The sequence below is a fragment of the Petaurus breviceps genome, unplaced genomic scaffold, assembly GCF_028583685.1.
Source record: "Petaurus breviceps papuanus isolate PSGF00001 unplaced genomic scaffold, PetGlider_PUasm1.0 90769, whole genome shotgun sequence".
NCBI lineage: Eukaryota > Metazoa > Chordata > Mammalia > Diprotodontia > Petauridae > Petaurus > Petaurus breviceps.
Genome location: NW_027187341.1, coordinates 14,002,702 through 14,014,781, shown reverse-complemented (window position 1 = coordinate 14,014,781; position 12,080 = coordinate 14,002,702). Strand labels below are relative to the sequence as shown.

General features: G+C 39.1%; 1 protein-coding gene across 7 annotated transcripts in view; it reads left to right on the top strand.

Moving 5' to 3' along the window:
• The window catches only part of ENOX1 (ecto-NOX disulfide-thiol exchanger 1), a 726,395-nt gene that overhangs the window by 199,141 nt on the left and 515,174 nt on the right, over positions 1–12,080 (top strand). For 2 of the 7 annotated variants that reach the window (XM_069068689.1, XM_069068692.1), the window contains exon 3: positions 9,412–9,480. The exons of the other annotated variants lie outside the window; for them this stretch is intronic. The gene's annotated coding sequence lies outside the window, so the exon portion shown is untranslated. The remainder of the gene's footprint in view (positions 1–9,411; positions 9,481–12,080) is intronic. 7 annotated transcript variants of the gene reach the window in all.

Sequence of the window (12,080 nt, the reverse complement as noted above, 5' to 3'; positions counted from 1 at the left end):
CCCACTTCTCTCTCTCCTGCAGTATAAGGGTTTAATGATTTTCTTTGACAAATGGTCTGCTGAAATACAGCTGTATCTTTCCATAGCTTTCTGTTGGCCTACCAGTCTAAAAATGCTATCAAAAAAAAAAAAAAAAAGGAAGTCAGGGTGGTTTGATATGTCTTGTTCTTCATGAACCCATGCTGGCTTTTAGTGATCATCAAAAGCACTCACAAGTCTACAAATTATCCCTTTAATAATACATTCTAGAAATTCACTAGCAAATGACATTAGTCTTACTGGCATATTGTTCCATTCGGGTTTCCTTAGAGGTACTGAAAACTTTTGGAAAAACAAAACAAAACCATCAAAACTCTAGTATGATGGTCACAAAGTTCTATATTCTTGATTCCATTTCAGAATTGAGAGACCTTTCTGAGATCATTCTGCTATCAGTAGCCTGTCCTGGCAATTTTATTGAGGCTAGGTAGCTGGAATCGCCACCTGTTGCTTTCAGAACAATTTGTTTAACATGTATAAGCCAACTCTAAATTTAGATTAAAAGCAGAACAGAGGACTCTGAAGAAGCTACTTTCTGATAAGACTGATCCTAGATAATTCCATGACACTTTGTTATCAAAATAAGCAGTAAGAGCTGGGAAGTCCCTTTGGCTACTCTGCATTTCTGGGAGGGATAATGAAGTTTATCTTTCCTCACCCTTTGCCCCAGATAGCTCAAGCAAGGGGGCAACACTGCCTTAAACATACTTACATAGCTTGTGGGTATAAATACTATCTATTCATATTTTAAGTTACAGATGGAAAATCTTCATGAAAAAAGTACTGGGGATTTTTCATTTAGGAGAGAATAGAAGAGAAAATCTCCATGGGAGAAAAAAAGAAAGAATAGCTTTGGCATCAACCATATTTGGAGGGAGGGATGAAGGGAGAGAAGGAGAAAGAAAGGGAGAAAAGGAAGAAGGGAGGGAGAGAGAGAGACAGAGAGAGGAATTCCTCTGTTTGAAACAGAGGGGGGAGGGTGTGGTCAGAAAGGGAGGAAGGTAGAGAGAGGGGGGAGAGACAGAGACAGAGAGAAAAACCATACACAGAGAAAGGGAGGGAGAGAGAGGGAAAGGTGAGAAAGAGAGGGAGAGAGAAAATTTAGATTTAGGTCGCAGTTAAGTTCTAGGCAGAAATTTGTCAGAAAGCATTGTTGCTGTTTTGCTTTCCTTTTAGGAAAATACCCAAAACCTTATTATTTTGCCCTGTTGATGTATACTCAGATAAATTCTTATAGCTATTTACAGGTAAGACCTCAGTAGTAATGACTTTTTTTCATGGATTTCTTTATTTAAAATAATTTTTTTCCACTGATTAATCTCATTCTATAAACAATAAATCTATATTTCTCAGATCATCTTCTGATCTTCCTTTTGTATTAGATCCTAATGTTTTTGAAAGCACACACACACACACACACACACAGGAATGTGACCATGAAACAACACTGTGGATGCTTTTATTCTGTTTACTGGTCACTGGCAGTGTGTACTTTTTGTGTGGACTGTTACTCTTTGAAATTCTGGTCCTCCCTGTCTAATGGGAAGCATTATGTTTTGCTCAAAAAGATCCTTTCCATCTCTGTTCAGCACTCAACACCAGGCTATTTGTTGTTATTGCTTCCCAGAGATGACCTTGGATTTTTTTTTCCTTGAAATGCATGCAATTCATGGAGCAGAAGTAGGATCTGTGCAGGATAGAAAGATGCATGTTCAGGATTCCTAGTGGGGCAGTGAGGTGGTGCTGGCAAAAGTCTGGAAATTGGAACTGTACAAAACTGGAACAAGCCACCTTAGCAAGGTGTTGTGCTTCTCCCCCTCACCCACTGAAGATCTTCAGGTAAAGACTAAATTACCAATTGTTGGGTATGTTGCATCAGTGATTTCTTTTGGGAGTGGATTAGAAAGATGACTAACCCCAGTCCTGTTCTAACGCCAAAATTATGTGACATGGTTTTTTAGTCAAATGACTTTGGATTGATCTGCCCATGGCCACCCCATTAAAGCTCTTCATAAATTGTAGGCACTGTTGCCAGATCCCTTAAATAATGCACCATTCACCATCTCATTCAAAGACATCACGCTTGAGGGTGATCACTACCCTTGGGTGTTAATGACCAAAAAGATTGTAGGATTAGCGGAGTGGAAAAAAAAAAAGATGAAGAGAGTTTCCACTGAATATGATATCAGAATCTTGGAGAGTGTTTAGAGAATGTGTCTGTGAGTCCAATACATTACTGGGCTGGAAATAAATGTAACATTGCTGGAACTGATGAAGAAGGACTGAGGGTACTGTGCCAGAGAGTGAGCCTAGGCCTCAGGGCAAAGCTTCTTCCTGCTGAGAGATTTGCTTGTTTTTGCAAACTGTACAAGTAATTGGTTGTTAAGTCATATTTTGCAATTTGAGGCACTATTTCAGAAAATGGCTACAACAAAAGATATTGGCAAAATGGAGTAGAGATGTTATTTTAAGTGTTTAAAGGCTCAGTTTAGATATACTCAATGATATGCTACAATATTTTTCCCTAGATGGCTGAAAATGTTGACTTTAGCTATTTAAAATGTCAGAAGTGTATAATCTTCTTGAAAGGTGATCAATGTTTCAAGTATAAGCCTACAAATTCTAATGACAATCTCCTTCCCCTGCCCTTCCCCTGCCCTTCCCCCGCCCTTTCCCCCGCAAGGTCCAGATTGCCATGGTGCGTGTTTTACCAGTATCACTTTCATTGTTGACAAATCCAAATGACCATCATATTCTGACATCTGAAAAGAATGATTCAGTTAATCAACAGATATTTATTAAACACCTACTTTGTTGCAATAACTGTTTTACATTCCTAAAATACAAAATTAAAAATGGAAGCTCAAGGAGCTTACATCATATTGTGAAAGACACGTACATATGAACATATCCAAAATTAGTTCTTGATCAATCATTTTTCAGTCATGTTTGATTCTTTGTGATCCCATTTGGGTTTTTTTTTTTTTTGCAAGGATGCCATTTCCTTCTCCAGCTCATTTTACAGATGAGGAAACTGAGGCAAACAGAATTAAGGGACTTGTCCAAGGTCACACAAATAGTAAGTGTCTGAGGCCAGATTTGAACTTAAGAACATGAGTTTTTGAGACTCCAGGTCTGGCACCCTAACCCCTGTACCACTTCACTGCCCTATATCCAAAATAAGTATGCACGAAATACATACAAATATTCCTATTCATATATAATGTAATATATATTATATTATATATAATATTCCCTTATAGGAGGTGGTGTTTAAAGTAAAATTTAAAGGCAACTAGGCAAGTAATTCTAAAAAAAATTCTAGAAGCAAAACAGGAAAACATTTTAGGTTCTAGGGGTCATCCTATGCAAAGGTATTGAAATGCATGATGAATTGTCATGATTGAGGAACAGCAAGAAGGCATTATTTGGTCAGACTGAGGAGTGCATGAGGGGAATGCAGTGTAATAAGGCTGGGCCCCAGGTGTGAAGGGCTTTAAATACCAAAAGGAGGAGAATGGATTTGATCCTACAGGTAATAGGAAACAACAGGTTTTTGTGCAGGGGGGCAGACATGACCAGGTGTATGCTTTAGTTATATCACTCTGGTTGAGAATGTATTGGACAAGATGTTTGACCACATGTGAATCTGGAGTTAGGGATTTGAAATATCGTTGTTGTTCAGTCACTCAGTTATATCTGACTCCACTCTCTTTTCTTGGCAAAGATACTAGAGTGGTTTGCCATTTCCTTCTCCAGCTCATTTTACAGGTAAGGAAACTGGAGAAAACAGGGATAAGTGACTTGTCCAGGATCACACAGCTAAGAAGTGTCTAAGGCCATATTTGAATGCAGGAGGATGAATCTTCCTGACTCTAATCCCAGCACTCTATCCAGTGTGCCATCTAAATATCATTAGACAGATATTAAATAATAATAATAATAAATAAAATATAAAAATTAAATTAAAAAATTAAAATTAAAAACAAAAGTATAAGAACTTTATCAGGACCTATTGACTTGAAGAAGCTCTTAACTTTTTTTTTGGAGGGCAATTGGGGTTAAGCAACTTGCCTAAGGTCACAGAGCTAGTAAGTGTTAAGTGTCTGGGGCCAGATAGAGTCAGGTCCTCCTGACTCTAGGGCTGGTGCTCTATTCACCGCACCACTTAGCAATCTCTGAGCTCTTAACTTCTTGAAGCCAGATAGAAGAGACTCTGTGCTTATATCTTCCTGCATGTGTTATGGGTCCCAGTATTTAGAAAATGAAGGCAAAACAAAACTGTTTTCTAATCCATTTGCCATCTTTGAAAGGTTTGAAAGCACTACTCCAAAAAGTCCAAAAACTCTTTGGCTTTATAATATCCCATTACAGGAATGTCTGGACTCTGACCTCATACTTATGATGAGCTAAGAACTGGCACTTGGCTATTTCTTGTGTATGGAACCATGTCATTGACTTTTGAAATAGGTCAAAGGGAGCCCTTGAGATTTTTTCATATGCTAGGGAGATGATGTAGAGTATCAAATTTGAGGAGTCAGCAAGAAAGGCAAGTCTCCTCTGCACTCAGAAAAAGATGAGTCTCTTTTGCACTGGGAAAACAGTTGTCTCCATACAGATGTGATTGGAACAAGGTCATAAACTTCTCCTAAGCCCTATCACCTAATGTGAGTGTTTAATAGAATATAGGAGGAACTCCAACATAAAGCCCTTATAGAATATAGTGGGCAAAACAGTCTTCTTGTATGTGTTATAGTTAATTTCTAGGGCTGCTAGGTGGCATAGTGGATAGAGTGGCCAGGAAGATTCATCTTCCTGAGGTCAAATCCAGACCCAGACACTAGCTGTGTGACCCTAGGCGTGTCACTGAATCCTGTTTGCCTCAGTTTCCTCATCTGTAAAATGAGCTGGAGAAGGAAATGGTAAACAATTAGGGTCTCTCTGCCAAGAAAATTCCATAATAGGGTCATGAAGAGGGAGACATGACTGAAACAACTGAACAACAACAGCAAATATTGATATTGGTACAAATTCAAATCATTCTTTCAGAATTGCCAAAATAATACTGTATTTATAGTAAATTTTCAGTATGACCTCATACCCTTTGTTTGCTATCCCACCCTCCATAGTGGTTGTTCCAAATCTTACCTCTCCTCAAGTCCTCCATGGTACTCCTTTCTCCCTTTCCCACCTCATACTTCACTGAAAAATGGAGTGAGACAGTTCACTATGACATCCTCCTTCTTTTCTCCTCCTTATCTTTCACTACTATGTCCTCATTCACTTTTGTCACAGATGAAGAGAGAGGCCTTTTCCTTGCCAAGGCTGTATGCACTGTTGATCCCTTTCTGTTCCATTCCTGAAAATTATCCACACATTATCATCCCAACCCATATTGTCAATCTATTTACTTGCTTCTTCCATGCTAGCTATAAACATGCCATTTCCTCTGTTCTTAAAGAGAAAAGAAAAATCAGAAACAACTAAATAAAACTCACCAACCCTCACTTGATCTCACCATTCCCACTAACTGTTATCTACTCTCCTCCATTTTATGGCTTAGCTCTTTGGGAATGTCATCTATATGTGGTGCCTTCATTTCTTATATCATTGTTTTCTAAACTGTCTGCTATGGGGCTTCTGATCTCATTCAACTGGAATGTCTTTCTCCAAAGTTACTAAAGATCATTTAAAGCTCTTTACAATCAAGCTCCTTCTTACTTTTCCTTTTCTTTCCTCCCCTTCACATACTCTACTTACCCAGTTACAAAGATCTATTTGCTGGTCCTTAACAGGAGACATTCCATCGGTTTCTACGCTTTGACCCTGACTGTCCACAATTAATGAAATACTCTCCTTCCTCACCTCCACAATTTAGAATTCCTAGCTTCCTTCAAGATTCAGCACCAGTACCACTCAAAGGTCTTTCCTGGTTGCCCTATTTACTAGAGACTTCCCTTCTACTTCTATATACCTTTTCATGTGACATCCTTTCCATTAGAATGTTAGCTTTTTGAGGGCAAGGGCTCTTTTTGTCTTTTTTTGTATTTCTAATAGTTAGCAGAGTGCCTGGCTACTAAGTGCTTAGTAAATGTTTATTGAGTGGTTGCTTTGTCCAAACAAACAAAAGATTGTTTAGCCCAGATAAGAATTGATTTGGAAAGGAACATGAGCCTGTGATAGTAATGGCAATTAAAGATTCCCATGTATTGGCTTGGTTTTCAAACTGACTGTGTTAAAACCCAGAGCTTGTTAATCCCACCTGTGGGATGGACTTGTTGATGTGAAAAGAAAGTCCTACTGGGAGGAGCTGGTGACATAGATTTGCAGAGACCCGAGAGAGAGGCAGAAGGACTTTTTTGGAAGCAGCACCCAAGTGGAGGCAGAGAGGGAGACTAAGAGAATTGCTGAGCTCTGCTTTGAATTGCCCTGGACTTTTGAGACCTGCCCCCTGAGCTGCCAAGGACTGGGGAGACATGGCTGTTTTACTGGTACTTTGTCTGTTTTGATGTTGTTTTGCCAGATTTGTCCACTGGTGAAAGACTGTCCTGTTGAAGAAGTCCTGGAACCTGGCTTTTGGTTAAGAAGCCCTGAGACTGTCCTGCAGACAGTGAATACTGTCCACTGGTGAAGGACAGTGCTGTTGTTGCAGGGGTCTGGGAACCTTTCTGTTGGTTCAGAAGCCCTGAAGAAGGATTTTCTTGTTGTATGTTTACAGAAATCCTGGGAGAGGGTTTTGCTAATGTTTTCAGGGGTTCTAGGACTGTTCTACAAACAGAGGATGAATTAGTGAAGAGACTGGCAATGTATCTTGTGGCCTTGCTAAGCCTTGTCTCCCCAGGAACTAAGATTGCTGAGAACTTGCCTTGTGTCAAGATGAAGAAAAGACCTCCATTTGGGTATTAAGTGCTGAGCTTAAACTTGATGTAACTCTGGGGTAGATTCAATTGTGATCCAGGGGTGGGGAACTTTTGACCTTTTTGTGTTCTATGGTTGAGCAAATGAATGTATTTTACTTATGTTTGGAAACTAATCTCCATTTGAGAAGAGGGACTTTGTGGTGGACTAAATGAAGGTATAGCCTAGGGGTGGAGAAGTATTTAGAACAGAGACTTTGTAATTGATTGAATGATTGGAAGGTCCTGGGGTGGGGTAGTACTTGGAGATTATTTAATCACTCTTAGTAAAAGCTGTATTTTGAATGATGTCATGTTTTGACCTTCTCTGTTCTTGGTTTGTCACTGAATAAAATGGAGAGCACCTATGCTGGTATTTTGAACCTTGCGAAGTTGCCTTTCCTTGGCATTACATTACAGAGCCCTTCACATATTTGTCTTTTGGAAGTGGAATTTGACTTGGTCTGCTTGGCCCCACAAAGACAAACTTTAAGTGGCTAATTTAGTTTTAATATAAGGGAAAACTTCCAAAATGGAGGTATCTGAAAGAAGAATCAGTTGCTTCATGGCACAGTAGATCTCTCCTCAATAGAGGTCTTTAAGCATGTACTCAATAACTACTTGTCCAGTATGTTGTACGGGCTGTTCTTGGTCAGTCATGAGCTGAATTCTCTAGTGTCTCAGGTCCTTTCAGACTCTGAGATTCTCTGATCGTATGGTCTTGTGATGAAGCCTCAGAACAAAACATTAGTGGAGGGAGGGCTCAGAGTAGAATATTAGATAAATATGAATTGCTAACCTGGCATTTAGACATCTAGCATTGTCTTCCAATCTCTCCTTTTAGTGTTATTTTTTCCCTTCCCACAATTTTTGTTCTAGTCAAACTGTAATAATAGCTTTTCTTTGACTTTGACCTGTTATCCCTCCTTTTCAGGTTTTTTGCAAAGGCTGTCCCTTCCTGTACGCCCCTCCCCCCATGAAGATCATGAACTTATTATATGTATGGGTGTAGGAGACTCAAGGAAATTTTCATTATTTCCAAATTTCATAGAACACATCTGTGAAATAGCTGCTTTTGATGTCCTATGTTTTGTTTTCCTTACAATTTTCTACAGCTTGGCATAGGATTAGCCCTGATCTTACAAGAAGATTTGGAATATAAGTCATGACACCTAGTTCCCAGCTTTGAGATCATTACCTAGTTATGATGAGTGAGCCTCAGTTTCCTCATCTGTTAAATGAGATTTCATGCCCACAGTACTTACCTTTCAGGGTTTTTGTAGGGAAAACCTTTTACAGACAATAAAAGTTCTATATAAATATGAGCTATTGTTATTATTGTCTTCTTAACACCCAACTGCCTCTTGATGATGAGACTTACTCAGGAACCTTCCCTGGGGCAGCTCTGACAGAAATAGGGCATTTTACCTTTTCTTTGTATTTTAGTATATAATACATAGACAAGCCCAAACTAGCTTTGGCTTCCTGGTGCAAATGGAGAAAGCTGATCATGCCTGATAAAAGGACATAAGAAAAAGAAGCCGCCCAAGGACCTTATTTTCTGTATTTATGTGTTATTCACTCTGACTGCAGATTTTTTTTTTTTTGCCTTTTTTTGGGAGGACAGTTGGGGTTAAGTGACTTGCCCAAGGTCACATGGCCAGTTTTTGTGTTAAGTGTCTGAGGCTGGATTTGAACTCAGGTCCTCCTGAGTCCAGGTCAGGTACTCCATTCACTGTGTCACCCAGCCGCCCCATCTGACTGTAGATTTTAAGCTCAACTATCTCTGGGCTTTTAGAAGAAGGAAAAAACAAAAGGATTGTGGGCTTGTTAAGAACTTGATAAACAGAGGCATGTAATGGGAATGTAAAATTTTAAGATCTTCCCTGCCCCTAGGCTAAAGTGCACCTGGAGCCTGGGGTGGGAGGCTTGTTTTTCAGTAGATACTTTTTGATTGGCCAGTGGGTCCAGAAGGTTGTTACATTTTCTGATCCAGGAGAAGGCTATATAAACCCTGATTTGAAGCTTTGTTTTGGGGCTCACTTTGAGAAGTGTTCTGTGATTTGATCAGATGAGACTTTGAGAAGCTGTTGTTGAGAGCCCCCCGGCTTTGAAAAACCCAGATGTTGATTGGGTATGGATGTAATGGTTGGACAGTTTGGAAACCTGTCTACTTGATCTGTTTCTCTGTCTTGATAATTCTGTCTGTATACTCTGAAGTTCAGGGTACTGACCTTTTTCCCCTGAACTAGGTAAACAATATATGTTTGACTGATTAAAGTAAGCTTGTTAACCCATTTTGAGTTGCTTTCCTTTAACAAAGCAGATCTAAGAACCTGTGTTGGCAGCCACCCTGGGGATGCTGGGGTGCTTGCTGATACAAGGCATAATACTTTTTTTGGGGGGGGGGAGCTCAACACTTCAGTTGTCATGGTAGCCAAAAGTTTTCAAGTAGACCATTTTTTTTCCTTCACAGAAATTGAAGGTCTGTATCAGTATGCTGAGAATAAAGAGAAAGTCAGTAGCAACTTAAATGAATTGAGAGGTGAGAATATATACTTTTACTTTTCCAACTATGGGTGTTGGGAAAATTATATCCTTTTAAAGTTCAAAGTTTGAATTTAGATAATATGAGAGCTTGGCAGAAAATCTCAGTTTTTGTACGGGTTTCTTGTCAACACAAGTCGTTTCCAAGTTGGTTATGAATAAAATTCAAATATGTTTCCAGATGAATGTATTTTTTTAATGAATTTTGAAGAGAAACGAAGAATGCCAATACATACCAGCATCCTTGGTAATAGCAGCCACAACTTGCAAAGCTTTAGCTATGAGTCACTAACTGTTAAAGATGAAAGGCCTTCCTTGTATCAGGAACGAACTATTTCTAGCTATCCAAAGGAGAGGAAAAGAATTGTTTAAAACCAAAATAGTAACTAAAATGACCTTCCTCCCTAAAAAATCATTAGTTAAGAAAACTCTTTCTACCTTGCTTGTAACCTGTAGTAAATGAAAATATGATTGAATTTCTCATAAGTATAGGTCAGTTTCCTAAGTCTTGCATAGGACAGTAGGTAAATCAGCTCAATCAATATTTTCACATGGAAAGGCAACTTAATTCAGGGGTTTTTTAAGTTAGAAAAAATAAATATTAATCTTTTCAAATTAAGAACTGGGAACATTTAACTTGGGCAAAAATTGCAATGGATACATTGATACTATATTATCATAAGTTAAGGTTAAGTACTAATTAAAAGATCCATTGAACTAAAGAGTAGTAATTAATGGTTTGGCATCAGCTTGGAAGGAAGTGTCTCATAGTATGTACCAAGGATTTGTCCTTCCTCCTGTGATGTTTAACAGTTTTATCAATGGCTTGAATAAAAAGCATAGGCAGATTCTTACCAAGTTTCCTGATGACACAGTGATGGAAGGAATAGCTAACATTGAACAATAGAACTGGGTTAGAAATTTTTTTTAAGCACGCTAGAAAGTGAGGCCAAATCTAAGATGATAATAGAGATTTAATTTAATTTTAAAAATTAATTTAATCAATTAATTTAAATTCATTTAATAGAGATAAAAGAAGAGCCTACTTTAGGGCCCAGAAACCCAACTTTCCAAATACAAAGTGGACAAAGTGTTGCTAAGTAGAAATATGTCTGGGGGTGGCTAGGTAGCACAGCGAGTAAGGGCACCGGCTCCAGTGTCGGGATGACCTGGGGATCAAATCTGGGCTCAGATACTCAGCACCACACCCAGAAATAACTGGCCGTGTAACCTTGAGCAAGTTACTTAACCCTGATTGCTTAAAAAAAAAAAAAAAGAAATATGTCTCAAAAAAAATCTAGGGACATTAGTGGATAAGAAATAAAGTACAAACCAGTAGTGTCATACAGTAGACAACAAAGGCAGTTCAGTCTTAGACTACATTAAGAATGACACGGTGACCCAGACTAGGAAGTTGCCCAGGCTCATTATACTCTCTTTTCTAGTCAAACCACATCTGAAGTTTGCATTCAATTGTAGACTTTGCATTTTAGAAAGGATATTGAAAATCTGGAGGACAGCCAGGATGGAGAAGAGCTGTGAAATTAGCCTTTATGGGGATGAGGCAAAGGAACTCCAGCAACTGAAGGAAAGAATTAAGGGTGTCATGATAGCTGTTTTCACTTACTTGAAGGACCAACATTGGAGAAAGGGATTAGAATTGTCTTTCTTGGTCCCATGAGAGAGAAGTAGGAGCAATAGGTAGAAGTTACAAAGAGGCAAATTTACCCTTCGAGTAAACATTAACTTCTTAAGGACTCGTCCAAAGACCTGCATCAGGGCCTAGTGGGTCCTTGCTACCTCCCTGGAGGTTCACAAATGGACGTATGCTATTGGGAACATTCTTGGTCAGATAGGGGTTGGATTAATTAGCTATTGAAAACCCTTGCAACTAACTCTAAAATCCTCTTTGATTCTATGAAAAGAGAAACAATGAGACAGTGAAAGGAAAGGGGGGAGAGCACAGAGAAAGCTGAACAGGCTGGAGAAGAGTAGAGAACAATAGACAGTGACTGAAATAGGTAAAAATGACTACATCTTTGGCCCATCTCATCTATTTCCTACAATCCCTCCCCCCATCCCCCACCCAGGTTTCTGCTCTTCTGCTGTTTTGGCATCACTTGGAACTTTATTCTTCTTGGGAGAGTGAGCACCATTCCTGGTAGGAGTTTGTCAGCCAGCTAGGGCTTAATTTCATAGAACCAGTTTGAAAGCTCTAGGTAAAGCCAAATGAGAACAACAAATGGTCACGGGCTCTTCACATATGCTCTGGATTTTTTTTTTCTTGTTTCATAGGATTATAGATTTAGAGCCAGAAGTAGCCTCAAAGTTCATTTAGTCCAACTTCCTCATCCTATTCTGATGATTTATTGTTTTGTCTTAACTACAATTTTTGTCTGGGCTTCTGGATTTCATGTCTGGCCAACTCTTGGGCTCCCTTCTCTCTGTTATAAGCACATCTTGGCCTTTTGCCTCTGGTCCTTTCGTATGCCTTCTTGGCTGATCTGTTTACAAGCCCCCATTTCTTGTCTGTCTCCAAACACACCACCTGAGCCAGCTTTCTCCCAGATTTCCAGCAGCCTTATTTTTCTAGCCCCA